Source organism: Ranitomeya variabilis, chromosome 4 (genome assembly GCF_051348905.1).
Source record: "Ranitomeya variabilis isolate aRanVar5 chromosome 4, aRanVar5.hap1, whole genome shotgun sequence".
Classification (NCBI taxonomy): domain Eukaryota; kingdom Metazoa; phylum Chordata; class Amphibia; order Anura; family Dendrobatidae; genus Ranitomeya; species Ranitomeya variabilis.
In genome coordinates, this window is record NC_135235.1 from 122,483,261 (window position 1) to 122,498,373 (window position 15,113).

Consider the following 15,113-nt stretch of genomic DNA (forward strand, 5'->3'; position numbering starts at 1 on the left):
CATCCGCTGCCCCCTTGTGCGGCGGAGACAACGCTAGCGCCCGTTGCTAGTGTGAAAGTAGCCTAAGTCCAATACATTTTTTGCCTTCAGACCTCAGTTCTTCTGCCAATATTGTATATTATTCACTAAACATATTGTATTTTATATTAACTATTGGAAACTATAAACTTTTGTGGAGACCTCCAGGGAAATATTGATTCTTCTTTTTGAAGATGAGGACCTTTCGTCTATATCTGGAAAAAAGAACCTGAGAATATATACAAGGTATAAATGTAGGAGAAGGAAGTGAAAGTGGCGCTAGTGTTGAAAGGTTTATAACTGCAGCGAATCAAGATACCAACCACAGGGTGATCAAGAGAAATTAGGAATATTTGTGAAAGATTTGCGCTGAGAAAACCAGAGGGTAAGGCTATGTGTCCACGTTGCGGATTCATGTGCGGATTTTTCCGCACCGTTTTTGAAAAATCCGCAGGTAAAATGCACTGCGTTTTACCTGTGGATTTGCTGCGTTTTTTGTGTGGATTTCACCTGCGGTTTTACACCTGCGGATACCTATTGAGGAGCAGGTGTAAACCGCTGCGGAATCCGCACACTAAGTATTTCTTCCACAGCTTCACACCGGGCGAGTTGCAATACTACTAATCAAACCATTTTTTCTCCTTCGCTATTATCCTCCCTTTGGGCCAGTTGCAATCATCAGGTGTTACCTACTAAATATTTGGCTGTCTCATGATTAAGTAAACTATTTTCCCTTTTACTCTCTGGTTTTCTCAGCGCAAATCTTTTACAAATATACAAGGTATAAATGTAAAATACATTTCCAATAAAATCTATCAAAGACTCTCTGCAGTATATTTGACATCATGTTTCACATTTGATTTTTTGTTATCTTTTAAATCAGTGATTTACATGATGCTCCTATCAGGAAGAGGCCAAGTGAAGGTTAATCTCTCCGTGGCTTGTCTATGGCAAGTACTAAGAAGAGCAGAGGATAGTACTAGATCCCCTCTGTTGTAGTCTGGCGTTCATCATTAGTCATTGTCACAGCTGATGTACAGTTAAGTCGCTCGCCGGTGCTTCACAGCAGTGTATTATAAATAGGAGAAGCATAAAAGTGTCTTACCTTGAGGCTATGTGCACACGCTGCAGATTACTCTGCAGATTTTTCCAGACTGATTTTGGTAAATCCGCAGGTAATCCACACTGCGGATTTCCTGCTGAATTACTGTGGATTTACCGGGTTTTTTTTTTGGTGGTTTAGTGGATTTCACATGCGGTTTTACACCTGCGGATTCCTATTATGGAGCAGGTGTAATCCGCTGCGGAATCCGCACAAAGAAGTGACATGCTGCTGAATAAACAACGCTACTCTTCCGCGCGTTTTTTTCCGCAGCATGTGCACTGCGGATTTTGTTTTCCATAGGTTTACATGGTACTGTATATAATTCCACCATGGAAAGCTAATGTTAATCCCTTCCCTTAGGCTGGTTTCACACGTCAGTGGCTCCGGTACGTGTGGTGACAGTTTCCTCATGTACCGGAGACACTGACTCACGTAGACACATTAAAATCAATGTGTCTCTGCACATGTCAGCCTGTTTTCACGGACCGTGTGTCCGTTTGAAAAACACGGAGACATGTCAGTGTTCGTGGGAGCGCACGGATCACACGGACCCATTAAAGTCAATGAGTCCGTGTAAAACACGTACCGCACACGGATGCTGTCGGTGTGCCATCCGTGTCCCGTGCAGGAGACAGCGCTACAGTAAGCGCTGTGACCCCAGCTTGTGGTGCTGAAGCCCCCATTCATCCCTTCTCTCCAGCAGCGTTTGCTGGGGAGAAGGAATGAAAAATCATTTTTTTTGTGTGTTTAAAATAACCTTCCCGGCAACCTCCCCCCTCCCACCCCCTGTGCCCCCGGCCGCTGTTATTAAAATACTCACCCGGCTCCCTCGATGCTTCCTCTCCACGCCGCAGCTTGTCCTGTATGAGCTGTCACGTTGTGCCGCTCATTACAGTGATGAATATGCGGCTCCACCTCCCATAGGGGTGGAGCCGCATATTCATCACTGTAATGAGCGGTACCACGTGACCGCTCATACAGGAAGAAGCTGCGGCACGGAGAGAAAGCGTCGAGGGAGCCGGGTGAGTATTTTAATAACAGCGGCCGGGGGCACAGGGGGTGGGAGGGGGGAGGTTGCCGGGAAGTTTATTTAACAACAAAAAAACAAAAAAAACAATGATTTTTCATTCCTTCTCCACAGCGAACGCTGCTGGGAAGAAGGAATGAATTCCGGCTTCAGCACCAGATGCAGGGGACAGCGCTTATCTCTAGCGCTGTCTCCTGCACGGTCCGTGTGGTACCCAGTCGGCACACGGGCGGCACACGGCTGCCGCACGTGTGCCACACTGATGTGCCACGTGAGCACACGGACACGGATAACTCCGGTACCGATTTTTCCGGTACCGGAATTATCTGGACGTGTGAGACTGCCCTTAGATGTAAGATTTTCACATACGAGTTCTATCTGTCTTTTTATCGAATATAACTTGCACCTATTATGACTATCAGGGCTCACTCACACTGGCGTATAGCACTGCTGAGTACTATGCGATGTTTTGTCAGATAGCTCTCGGCACAATGTTATTCTATGGGGCTAGTGCAATCTGCGATTGTTTTCTCATGACGATTCTGCCTCATGATCCTGAACCATCTCTCTCATCCTGTCACATCTGTCTCCATCCTTCCCCATCTGTGTCCATCCTTCTCCATCTGTCTCCATCCTTCTCCATGACTCCATCCTGCCCCATGTCTCCACCCTGCCCCATGTGTCTCCATCGTGCCTCATCTGTCTCCATCCTGCCCCATGATCCTGCTCCATGTGTCTCCATCCTGCCCATGTCTCCATCCTGCCCCATGTCTCCATCCTGCCCCATGTCTCCATCCTGCCCCATGTCTCCATCCTGCCCCATGTCTCCATCCTGCCCCATGTCTCCATCGTGCCCCATCTGTCTCCATCCTGCCCCATGTGTTTCCATCCTGCCCCATGTGTTTCCATCCTGCACCATGTGTCTCCATCGTGCCCCATCTGTCTCCATCCTGCCCCATGATGACATTTTGCAGGATCATGGGGCAGGAAGGAGACAGATGAGGCAGGATGGCGAAACATGTGCGGTCGAAACATATTGTGGCTTGCCACTATTAATAAAAATAAAAAATAAAAACTTTCTCCTCGCACTCCAGCGGCGATGTTCCCTCCAGGCATTTCAAGCACGGACTCACTGGCGAATGACAATGACGTCATATGCCAGCGACGTGTGCGCTGACGTCAGCTGCCAGCCTCTGATTGGCTGGGGCTTTTAACTATTGCCATTCAGGCCCCCACGGCAATAGAGTTTAACTGAACCTGTGTCTCTGTCTCGAACACAGGTTCATTTACTGAATCCTGCCGCTGGGGGCCAATGAGCAGAAGAGAGGGGACCCGATGCTGGCCCCCTCTGCTTATCGGGCCCCATAATCCAGTAAGGGCAGTAATGCCCTGATGGCGGCCCTGATTGTCCCGATTATCTCGCATGAGAGAATATACAATAGTGTGACCCTGGTCTAATGACTATTCTCGTGGCTGTGCATTTTTTGGGACAGAGAGGTCCACACCAAATCTAGGAGACATGTTTGAGTTTGGTCCAAGTCAGTGATCACACTTGCCAAACAAATTCTATGGGTCACTAAAAAAAAAAATCAGACAGCATATCAGACACTTTTTTTCATAAAAGAAAAAAATGATGAAACTCTGATGGTAAAAGCTGACACACTCACCAAACACTGAGGAAAATCTGATCCAGCACTGAGGGAAATCAGACTATTTTTGTGCATGTGAAAAATCGCTGACTTGTGAATGAGGTCTTAGCTTACATATGTAGATAGCAACTTCATCCACATATATTGTAATCTACATTTTCCATGATACTTGGGGTGAAGTCCACACCAAGAACCTGCAACAAATCTGTAATATCTGAGCAAAACCTTCATGGGGTTATCTGGGACAATTTTATTGTTTTCTCACGTGGCTAAGATCTGACAGGCAGTAATCATGTAAGGTGTTTCATATATACCTTGATTTCCTTACCCTTTCAGTTCCTACAGTTGGCATTACCATCACCAGACTGCATACAGCCGCCTTTATTCCCATAATTTCATATGACATCCAGGTATCTACTTCTCATAATTATTTTTACAATTACCTTAAGATCACTAGTCACAACATAACTGCCATTAACCCTTTCTTACTAAGATTATTTCAGGAAGGTTATTTTCCCTACAGCACAAAACTGGTAATTTCTCTTACAGCACAAAACTGTTACCTGTGGATTCACTTTCTTCTACCGCGATATTATAACAAAGTGTTTCTTTTCCAGGTACTTCCATGCTTCCACACCTAGTTCACGTTACTTTTACTGAAACAGTTTTTATTACTTCTTGTTCACTGTAAGCACCCTTGGATAGAATATCTTCTGTCATCTGCTATCGCGTCAAATCGTTTGACAAGTGGAATCATACTAACATTTTCCCATGTATTTTGTATTCCACGACATATTGTTGATCTTGTCTTGTTTCGTTTTTCTATTTTATGTATACTCTAGTTATCTCCAATAAGGAAATTCTGATGAAGGTCCTATGACGGACCGAAAACGTTTAGGCTGTGTGCACACGTATAATGGTCCACTGCGGATTTTTCCGCAGCAGATTTGATAAATCTGCAGGACAAAAACGCTGCGTGATTGCTGCAGATTTATCGCGAATTTAGAGCGGATTTACTGCAGTTTTCCTGCGGATTTCACTGCGGTTTTACAACTGCGGTGTTCTATAGGAGCAGCTGTAAAACCGCTGCGGAATCCGCAGAAAGAAGTGACATGCTGCGGAATGTAAACCGCTGCGTTTCCGCGCGTTTTTTTCCGCAGCATGTGCACAGCGTTTTTTTGTTTCCCATAGGTTTACATTGTAATCCGCAGCGTTTTCCGCATCGTGTGCACATACCCTTAATTTAATCAGTAAGAAGAAATATGAATGGCACTGAGAAAAACCGATCTTAGTACTCACTGTTAGGGCTGTCCCACACGTCCAGATAATTCCGGTACCGGAATAAATCGGTACCGGAGTTATCCGTGTCCGTGTGCCTGGGAACTCACGGAGGCCATACGTGCGGCACACGTGTGCCGCCCGTATGGCGAGTGGGTACCACACGGAGCGTGTGGTACCCACTCTGCATGGTGCTGAAGCTGCTGAAGCTGCGATTCATATCCTCTCTGCAGTAGCGTTTGCTGCAGAGAAAATATGAAGAATAGTGTTAAAAATAAAGATTTAGGTGTCCGCCGCCCCCCCACCCCCTGTGCGCCCCCCCACCCCCTGTGCGCCCCCCCGCTGGTCAGAAAATACTTACCCGGGTCCCCCGTCGGCTGTCGCTCCTTCCTGGTCTGGCCGCGGCTTCTCCTGCATGCGGTCACGTGGGCCCGATCATTTACAGTCATGAATATGTGGCTCCACCTCCCATAGGGGCGGAGCCGACTATTCATGATTGTAAATGATCGGCCCCACGTGACCGCATACAGTAGGAGGCGCGGCCAGACCAGGAAGGAGCGAGGGAGCGGGTAAGTATTTTCTGACCAGCGGGGGGGCGCACAGGGGGTGGGGGGGCGGCGGACACATGGATCTTTATTTTTAACACTATTCTTCATATTTTCTCTATAGCAAACGCTGCTACAGGGAACATATGAATCGCGGCTTCAGCACCATGTGGGGGGGACAGCGCTTACTGTAGCGCTGTCTCCGGCACGCCACACGGACCCCAGACGGAGAATGTCCGTGTGAGGTCCGTGTTTTACGCGGACCCATTGACTCTATTGGGTCCGTGTAATACGTGCGCTCCCACGAACACTGACATGTCTCCGTGTTTGGCACACGGAGACACGGTCCGCAAAAAATCAATGACATCTGAACAGATGCATTGATTTTTATGGGTCTACGTGTGTCAGTGTCTCCGGTACGTGAGGAAACTGTCACCTCACGTACCGGAGCCACTGACGTGGGAAACCGGCCTTAAAGGATGAATGAGCTCTGAATCACATTCCAGAAACCTTCACCTTGCTGGAGGTGCTTGCTATGAAGAAGGTGCATACAAAGTCCAATAAAACAAGAAAAAAGCAGCAGTACTCCAATTATTGGTGAAAAAAACAACCTTAGTCCTTTATTACATAATAAAGATCATGGACAAGGTATTGCGGGTAAAACAAGTGCAGATTATGCAGGCAATAGGACGACGGCCGTTTCACGCAATAAGCGCTTCCACGGGTCTGTTGTTTCACCAACAATTGGAGTGCTGTTGTTTTATAACACTTAGTTTAATCTATTTGGTCTGGATGCACAATATAGAAGGAATCATTTTTTTCAAATACTGAGTGCCAAGTAATTTTTTTGCCTAAGATCTGACTGGCGACAGTTCAGACATCACAGACCACTCCTGGCGATTCTGCTGCTTCACATCAACATAGTAGCTGCTTCTGTTTGGAGCTGCTCTGTCAACTAGGTGAGACTGCTGATGTCATGCCGATTGACACCCAGCTCCCCCTAGTTAGACAGCGGGGATCAGACTGTCTATCAGCATGACATCAGCAGTCACGCCACGGCCCATCAACTGAGCAGAAGAAAAGCAGCTGCTCTGTCTATGTGATGCCAATGGAAACAGCAGAATCGATTACAGGAGTGGTATGTGACCTCCCAGGGCCAGTAGAGATTGGCACCGGGCACAACAGACAGGTAGTTAGCAACTATATGGCTGTTAGTCCTTGGCCCATAAGAGAAAAATATAATAAACCTAAATAACAGTGGCATAGAGTGCAATGGACACTTTGGACCAGGGCTTCCCAGCATGTTGGTCAGATGTATGGGCCCTCATAGCATTCTAAATCCTAGAAGGAAATATGTGTTTCCCCCCCCTTTCAGCATTATCCAGTAATGTCCCCTATCCTGGGTTCATCCTGGCCCCATCCTGACATATATGCTCCCAATCCAGGGAAATATGTTCCCCATCCTGGACCTATCCAGGTATATAGGTATATACTGTATGTTCCCTATCCTGGATCCATCCTGGTATATATGCCCCCAATCCTGGGCTCATCCTGGTATATATGTCCCCAATCCTCATATATGTTACCAATCCTGGTATATGTCCCTCATCTTGGCCCCATTCTGGTGTAGATGTTGCTTATCCTGGACCTCATCTTGTTATATATGTGCCCCATCTCTATCCTGCCCCAAGATCCTGCTCCGTGTATCTCCATCCTTCCCCATCTATCTCCATACCTCCCTATCTGTCTCCATCCTGCCCATGATACTCCACCACGTGTCTGCATCCTGCACCATATCTCCATCCTGCCCCATGATACTGCACTATGTGTCTCCATCTTGCCCCATGTTCCTGCCCCATCTGTCTCTATTCCTCCCTATCTGTCTCCATCACTCCCTATCTATCTTCATCCAGCCCCATGATCCTGCCTCATCTGTCTCCATCCTGCCCCATCTGTCTCCATCCTGCCTCATCTGTGTACATCCTGCCCCATGTCTCCATCCTGCACCATGTCTCTCCATCGTGCCCCATCTGTCTCCATCCTGCCCCATCTTCCTGCCCCATGTTCCTGCCCCATCTGTCTCCATCCTGCCTCATGTCTCCATCCTGCACCATGTGTCTCCATCGTGCCCCATCTCTTTCCATCCTGCGCCATGTGTTTCCATCCTCCACCATCTCACATGGTGCAGGATCATGATGCAGGAAGGAGACAGATGGGGCAGGAAGAAGACAAATGTTCTATGTGGCTCCATCTTGCTGCACAAACATTTTGAGGCTTGCCGCTTTCAATAAAAATAATAATAAAAAAAACACTTTCTCCTTACCTGGCCGCGTTCCAGTGGCGATGTCCAAGCCAGGCATTTCAAGCGGGGACTCGCCAGCGAATGACAATGATGTCATACGCCGGTATCGTGTGTGCTGACATCAGCTGCCAGCCTCCTATTGGCTGGCGGCTTTTAACTATTGCCGTGCGGGCCCACAATAGAGTTTAACTGAACCTGCGTCTCGGACGCAGGTTGAGTTACTGCACCCGCAGAATCCTGCAGAATCCTGCAGCTGGGGCCCGGTGAGCAGAAGAGAGGGGGCCCGATGTGGACCCCCTCTGTTCACCGGGCTCCATACGCCATTCAGAGCAGTAGTGCCCTGATGGCGGCCCTGAGGATACGGTCACACAACCATATTTTCAGTCTTAGAATAGTATTCTGTGTATGAAAAAGCAGACAGCATTCAAACCAATATTATTCAACGGTGCAGAGCAGATGAGCAATTTTTTCCACTGACCGAATCTGTGTGGGAAAAAATGGCGACAAACACGAGTTTAGTCTGCAAATCGAAGGAGACTCTACTGTTCTAATCTATGGGTGTGAAAAAATACTGACGCCATGCGGAGCCACAGTGTAGCATTCAGTTTTTATGGATACATTGTAATTCTGTAAAAAAGAAAGTGTAAAGGGTCTTGTAAATAATTAATAGCTGCTTCTGTAAAAACAAATTTGAATGTTTTTTTCAGACGCTCGTGTGAACCTACCCTCACTTTGATCTTTGTTTAATTAATTAAAAGGCTGGTAATATTACTATAAAAATAAATAAATTAACATATTTGGTATTAATGCATTCATAAAACTCACCTATCAAAAATCTGAAATTAATTAACCTGATTGGTGAACAAAAAAAATAAAAAAAATAAAAACGCCAGAATTACGGGTTTTTTTTCTTACCATTCCTCCTTAAAAAAATACAATAAAAAGTAATTAAAACATCTTATGTCCCCCAAAATAGTATCATTGCAAACATCAGTTTGGTGACAAAAAAAACACATTATTTTCTACAAACTTCTGAATTTTTGTTCACCACTTTAAAAAAATAAAAAGGAAGTTTGCTATCACCATAAGGCCGGTTTCACACGTCAGTGGCTCCGGTACGTGAGGTGACAGTTTCCTCACGTACCGGAGACACTGACACACGTAGACCCATAAAAATCAATGCATCTGTTCAGATGTCATTGATTTTTTGCGGACCGTGTCTCCGTGTGCCAAACACGGAGACATGTCAGTGTTCGTGGGAGCGCACGTATTACACGGACCCATTAAAGTCAATGGGTCCGTGTAAAACACGGACCACACACGGACCTTCTCCGTCTGCGGTCCGTGTGCGTGCAGGAGACAGCGCTACAGTAAGCGCTGTCCCCCCCACTGGTGCTGAAGCCGCGATTCATATGTTCCCTGCAGCAGCATTTGCTGCAGAGAAAATATGAATAATAGTGTTTAAAATAAAGATCTATGTGTCCGCCGCCCTCCCACCCCCTGTGCGCCCCCCCCGCTGATCAGAAAATACTCACCCGCTCCCACGTTGGCTGTCACTCCTTCCTCTCTGCCCCGCGCCTCCTACTGTATGCGGTCACGTGGGGCCGCTCATTTTCAATCATGAATAGTCGGCTCCGCCGCTATGGGAGGTGAAGCCACATATTCATGACTGTAAATGATCGGCCCCACGTGACCTCATACCCTAGAAGCCGCGGCCAGACCAGGAAGCAGCGAGGGAGGCGGGTAAGTATTTTCTGAACAGCGGGGGGAGCGCACAGGGGGTGGGGGGGCGACGGACACATAGATCTTTATTTTAAACACTATTATTCATATTTTCTCTGCAGCAAATGCTGCTGCAGGGAACATATGAATTGACCACTCCCTGAAGAAGCTACGTGTGAAACGCGCGTTGGAGTGTGGAGTTCAGGCACAGGAACGGTATCATGAGCATTGGTAAGGTCCTTTACATGCACTTTGCACTTTTAATTGACTATATCTCTTAGGGGATGTGGGATAAGTACTATATAGGGATTTTTACCCCTCATTGAATATTGGCATTAAGGGCCACTAGCACTGTGCACTATGCACTTTATACTTCACATCATTTAGAGAAGAGGATAATAAATCCATGGTATTTGAATGCACTATTGGTATGTACTTTTACTGGCTGGTTCTTACCATGGCTCATGTTTACATGGATATGTGAATTGGAGGCAAAGGCGTCATTAAGTACTATATATTATACTAGCTGTACTACCCGGCTTCGCCCGGGTTAATGACTGCTGTTAGCAAAATAGAATGTGTTAACAAAAATTTATTCTGCACACAAAAACCACAAAACAAATAGATAGAAATGTAATTATTAAAAGGCAAAAACTAAGCAAATAGAAGCATTTCACAACATATATTAGCTTTGTTATACTGAGAATGTCTTTGTTGCCTATATTAACCAATCAGAGCTCAGGTTAATTAACTGTAGCAAAATAGAAGCTGAGCTGTGATTGGTTGCTATTGGCAGCCTGATAAATCCCCAGCCAACAGGAAGCCCTCCCCCCTGGCAGTATATATTAGCTCACACATACACATAATAGACAGGTCATGTGACTGACAGCTGCCGTATTTCCTATATGGTACATTTGTTGCTCTTGTAGTTTGCTTATTAATCAGATTTTTATTTTTGAAGGACAATACCAGACTTGTGTGTGTTTTAGGGCGAGTTTTATGTGTCAAGTTGTGTGTGTTGAGTTGCGTGTGGCGACATGCATGTAGCGACTTTTGTGAGATGAGTTTTGTGTGGCGACATGCGTGTAGCAACATTTTGTGTGTTGAGTTGCATGTGACAGGTTAGTGTAGCAAGTTGTGTGCAGCAAGATTTGTGCATGGCGAGTTTTGCGCGTGGCGAGTTTTATGTGTGGTGCATTTTGAGTATGTGCAAGTTTTGTGTGAGGCAACTTTTGCATGTGGTGCAACTTTTGTACATGTGGCAATTTTTCTGTGTGTGCAAGTTTTGCATGAGGTGAGTTTTCCATGAGGTGAGTTTTGCACGTGTGGCGAGTTTTGCGTGAGCCTAGTTTTGCATATGGCGAGTTTTGCATGTAGCGAGTTTTGAGTGGTGACTTTTGTGTTTCGACTTTTATGTGGCGAGGTTGGTGTGTGTGTGTGGTGAAATGTGTGCTGAGGGTGGTATATGTGTTCAAGCACGTGGTAGTGTGTGGCGCATTTTGTGTTTGTGTTCATATCCCCGTGTGTGGTGAGTATCCCATGTCGGGGCCCCACCTTAGCAACTGTACGGTATATACTCTTTGTCGCCATCGCTCTCATTCTTTAAGTCCTCATTGTTCACATCTGGCAGCTGTCAATTTTCCTCCAACACTTTTCCCTTCACTTTTTCCCCATTATGTAGATAGGAGCAAAATTGTTTGGTGAATTGGAACGCGCGGGGTTAAAATTTCACCTCACAACATAGCCTATGACGCTCTCGGGGTCCAGACGTGTGACTGTGCAAAATTTTGTGGCTGTAGCTGCGACGGTACAGATGCCAATCCCGGACATACACACATACATACATACACACATTCAGCTTTATATATTAGATATACCTGTATGTAATCTCCTGTATATAGTATATACCTGTGTGTCATCTCACCTATATATAGTATATATCTGTGTGTCATCTCCTGTATATAGTATATACCTGTATGTCATCTCCTCCTATACATAGCATATACCTGTGTCATCTCCTCCTGTATATACTATATACCTGTAGGTAATCTGCTCCTGTATATAGTATATACCTGTGTGTCATCTCCTCCTGTATATAGTATATACCTGTATGTCATCTCCTCCTGTATGTAGTATGTACCTGTATGTCATCTCCTCCTCTATATAGTATATACCTGTGTGTCATCTCTCCTGTATATAGTATATATCTGTGTGTCATCTCCTCCTGTATATAGTATATACCTGTGTGTCATCTCCCCTGTAAATAGTATATACCTGTGTGTCATCTCCTGTATATAGTATATAGCTGTATGCCATCTCCTCCTGTATTAGCCCTCGTTCACACGTTATTTGGTCAGTATTTTTACCTCAGTATTTGTAAGCTAAAATGGCAGCCTGATAAATCCCCAGCCAACAGTAAGCCCACCCCCTGGCAGTATATATTAGCTCACACATACACATAATAGACTGGTCATGTGACTGACAGCTGCCGGATTCCTATATGGTACATTTGTTGCTCTTGTAGTTTGTCTGCTTATTAATCAGATTTTTATTTTTGAAGGATACCAGACTTGTGTGTGTTTTAGGGCGAGTTTCGTGTGTCAAGTTGTGTGTGTTGAGTTGCGTGTGGCGACATGCATGTAGGGACTTTTGTGAGATGAGTTTTGTGTGGCGACATGCGTGTAGCAACTTTTTGTGTGTCGAGTTGCATGTGACAGGTTAGTGTAGCAAGTTGTGTGCAGCAAGTTTTGCGCATGGCGAGTTTTGCGCGTGGCGAGTTTTATGTGTGGTGCCTTTTGAGTATGTGCAAGTTTTGTGTGAGGCAACTTTTGCATGTGTTGCAACTTTTGTGCATGTGGCAATTTTTCTGCGTGTGGCAATTTTTCTGCGTGTGCAAGTTTTGCGTGTGGCGAGTTTTGCACGTGTGGCGAGTTTTGCATGTGGAGAGTTTTGCGCGTGGCGAGTTTTGAGCGGCGACTTTTGTGTTTCTACTTTTATGTGGCGAGGTTGGTGTATGTGTGGTGAAATGTGCACTGAGGGTGGTATATGTGTTCGAGCACGTGGTAGTGTGTGGCGCATTTTGTGTGTGTGTTCATATCCCCGTGGTGGTGTGATTATCCCATGTTGGGGCCCCACCTTAGCAACTGTACAGTATATACTCTTTGGTGCCATCGCTGTCATTCTTTAAGTCCCCCTTGTTCACATCTGGCAGCTGTTAATTTGCCTCCAACACTTTTCCTTTCATTTTTTCCCCATTATGTAGATAGGGGCAAAATTGTTTGGTGACTTGGAAAGCGCGGGGTTAAAATTTCACCTCACAATATAGCTTTGACGCTCTCAGGGTCCAGACGTGTGACTGTGCAAAATTTTGTGCCTGTAGCTGCGACGCCTCCAACACTTTTCCTTTCACTTTTTCCCCATTATGTAGATAGGGGCAAAATTGTTTGGTGAATTGGAAAGCGCGGGGTTAAAATTTCACCTCACAACATAGCCTATGACGCTCTCGGGGTCCAGACGTGTGACTGTGCAAAATTTTGTGGCTGTAGCTGCTACGGTTCAGATGCCAATCCCGGACATACATACATACATACATACATACACACACACACACATTCAGCTTTATATATTAGATTGAATGTTATAGCAATTTGCCTCTGTACCAATTTTTGTAAATTATACTTTGTGCCTCCTCCGGATTTCTGTGTTTTGTTTTGTTGAGTGTCCTTATATTATCATAATAAAATATTTGGTTTTATAAACTATGTGTTATTAGTGATATTTCCAGGTGGTTTTTTAGGTTATATGCTTGCGGTCCTACTTGGAATAATAAGAATATTGGGTTAGAATTTTCTCCTTTGTTTTTTGGTAAAACATATGAATCGCGGCTTCAGCACCAGTGGGGGTGGGGGGGGAACATATGAATCGCGCTTCAGCACGATGCAGGGTACCAGACGCGTGGGTACCACACGCTCCGTGTGGTACCCACTCGCCATACGGGCGGCACACGTGTGCCGCACGTATGGCCTGCGTGAGTTCCCAGGCACACGGACACGGATAACTCCGGTACCGATTTATTCCGGTACCGGAATTATCTGGACGTGTGGGACAGCCCTTATGATACTGACCTACAGCACACTGACCTACTGACCTAGGTTCCCAGGTCATTTTTACAACACGATGAACGCTGTAAATACAAAACCCAAAAAACGAGTTTAGAATATCATGTTTTTCACCATTTTATCGCATTGAATTATTTCCTTTGTTTTTCGGTAGATGATATGATAAAATGAACGGCGTCAATCAATATTCCATAGCTCAAATGGCTTTGTTGATGGAAAAATAAAGTTACAGCTTTTGTTAAAAGAGGAGGAACAAAATAAAGGCAATGTGCACACGTTGCGGATTCATGTGCAGATTATTCCGCGCAGAATTTGAAAAATCAGCAGGTAACACGCCCTGCGTTTTACCTGGGGATTACCTGCGGATTTACCATGGATTTACGGCAGTTTTTGTGCGGTTTTCACATGCGTTTTTACACCTTCGGATTCCAATTATAGAGCAGGTGTAAATAGCTGCGGAATCCGCACAAAGAATTGACATGCTACGGAAAATAAACCGCAGCGTTTCCATGCGGTTTTGGTTTTCCATAGGTTTACATGGTACTGTACAACACATGGAAAACTGCTGTGAATCCGCAGCCAAATCCAAAACGTGTGCACAAACCCAAAAAGTGTAAAAAGTTTTTTTTGTTTTTTTTTTTATAACCACAAAGGGATTGGGTAAGGGTATGTGTCCACGTTCAGGATTGCATCAGGATTTGGTCAGGATTTTCCATCAGTATTTGTAAGCCAAAACCAGGACTGGAACAATTAGAGGAAAAGTATAACAGAAACATATGCACAACTTCTGCATTTATCACCCACTCCTGGTTTTGGCTTACAAATACTGATGGAAAATCCTGACCAAATCCTGATGCAATCCTGAACGTGGACACATACCCAAAGGGTATGTGTCCACGTTCAGGAAACGCTGCGTTTATGACGCTGCGTTTTTCCGCAGCGTCAAAAACGCAGCGTCCAGATGTTACAGCATAGTGGAGGGGATTTCATGAAATCCCGACTCCACTATGCCTTAAAAAACCCATGCGTTTTTGCCGCGAAAACGCATGCGCGGTGCGTTTTTTCAAAACGCAGCATGTTGCTACAATGAGCAAAACACGCAGGCACACCGCAGGTGACCTGCCAGTGACCTCAGGTGCAGTTTTGGTCCGGATTTTACTTGTATAAAATCCTGACCAAAGCCTGAAGCAAGCTTGAACGTGGACACATACCCTAAGGCCGGCCTCACACTGGGCGTAAGACAATATGCCACGTATTATACGTCCGTACTACGGCCGTAATATGGAGAAATGTTCCCAAAATATTGATCCGTAGTCAGGGTGTGTCAGCGTATTTTGCGCATGGCATCC